Genomic DNA, 2,090 nt, shown 5'->3' with positions numbered 1-2,090 from the left:
TTCACTGGCTCAGAATACTACTCATTGCTGCACACTCAGACTATCAGGAGGGCACAGTCAAAAGGGCTATTAGTTGCAGTAGCTGTTGTGTGTGCTGTGTGCTGTGGGCCCCAGTTCCTATTAGTGCAAAATGGAACCATATGGCATTCATAAAAATGGCTGCATGTAGAAGTAAGAACTGGTTCATATTTGACCAGTAAGTAAAAACAAACAAAACCAAAAGCCAACTACCAAAATGCAGCCCCCCAAACAGCTTAGCCCATCTGTGAGTAGCAGCCTAACCTTCACACTACCACAGCTGAGAGTCTATGTGCTACACTGATGCTGGGTCTCCAACTGGGGTGAATATGTGGGGTCAGAGGCAGGACTTACATGAGGCTGATGTGCTCACAGAGATGTATACGTGTGTGGCAGTGTGGTGGGGCTGAAGGGAAAGTAGTTCTAATACTGTTATTTTATTTACGTACGTATGTATGTATGTATGTACCAGGAATCGAACTCAGGACCTTGCACTTGCCAGGTAGGTGCTTGTGCCACTGAGTTATATCCCTGGACCAATACTGTCATTTTAAAGAGGATGCTTATGATCTGTGAGGGCAAAAGAAGGAATTGTGAAGATCACCAATGCAGATGACCAACTCAGTTTGTGGTCAGAGCTCTGGAATAAAGGTCCAGCCTAGCCTAATGCAAATTGGTGGGCAAGTCAGAGACCCTCTTAGTGAAGCACTGATTGGCTACGAAATAGGGTGTAGTCCATGCCCCACCCCTGCCAGGTCACCTGCCTGTTATGGTATATGGAGGTGTAGTGCATAAAGACAGGAAAGCCCGGAAAGTTCCACATGTAGTATTGAGGGTATGAGGTATGTAGAGAGAGTAGAGTCAGAGAGGACAAGGAAATCTCTTCGATTTATAAGCAACTCAGGAATCTACCTACATCTGGCCTTATGGAATGTCTACCAGGTGTGGACTTCTGCTGCCATAGAGATAATGCCAAGCTGGAAACTTTTAATGAAGTTCTTTCACATTTTTTTCCCCCTAAAATACTAGTCTGGAGGCTGGAAAATAATCTGTCATTAGAGAGTTGCTATGAGGAGACTTAGGAATTTCTAGGAACAATTAGGTTACATAATTCCTTAGAGTCTAGCAACTGACTGATTGAGCCATTCATCTATTCACCCCTAGAGTTGGTCAACCCACAGATACTATATTAGGCCTGTGAAAGAAGTTCTATGCCTAGTCAAGGGACAAAGACTAAACCGCAATCCTTAAGGGTTGTGCAGGGCCTTAGTAACTTAACTAAGGAGTTGAGACTACAGGCAACAGGGAACCACCGAAAAGCTTTCTGTTTTTCTTCCTCATAGACCCTTCCATGTCTGCTTTTATTGTAAACTAACTTGCTCTACAGTTCTGCACTTGAGAGATTTAAAGTTTATTCTTTAATGCAGAATTCTTTTTTAAAATACTTTATTATCTTAATACACTTTCTTTCAATCAGTATCTCTCAGACAGAAGTCACAAGGATAAATGTCACCAGTGTTTCCCAGAAGATGGCTTTGAAATGGTGAAGACTCCCTGGGTCCAGCCTCCTAACTGACTTCTGAACGGGAAAACACAGGCCTACAGGAGAAGAATGAGCAGAGGACAGTAAGGACATTTGGCAAGTGGGTAAGACTCAAGTCCAGGGCTTTATCTCTTGCCTTCCTATCTTCTCCTTGGAGGGCTGCCACCACCAGTGTAGGATGAGGGACAGACAGGGGTTAGCTTTGGCAGAGGTGGTGTGCTGCCTAAGTGCAGGTTTTTCATAAGCTGCCCCAGAAAAAAAGTGAGAAGCCAGTAACTCCCAAAGGATTAGTCTTTGGAGAAGGGTAATGTTCAATTCATGTGTGATAAAGCACTCAAACATATTCCCATACTGGTTAGAGGAGGCTGGATAGGCAAGGATTGTTCTTCAAGTGGGGGGTTCTCCATGGAGGGCCACTGAATAAACTGGTTGCCAAATAGGAACTTAAACCTAGGACTTTGGTCTCCCAGGAAAAGCTGTTTTGATGTTCCTTTCTTTTTTTTTTTTTTTTTTTTTTTTTTTTTTTTTT

Source organism: Chinchilla lanigera, unplaced genomic scaffold, assembly GCF_000276665.1.
Source record: "Chinchilla lanigera isolate Chin_1 unplaced genomic scaffold, ChiLan1.0 scaffold00044, whole genome shotgun sequence".
In the NCBI taxonomy this organism is placed as follows: Eukaryota; Metazoa; Chordata; class Mammalia; order Rodentia; family Chinchillidae; genus Chinchilla; species Chinchilla lanigera.
This window is presented reverse-complemented; position numbering follows the sequence as displayed.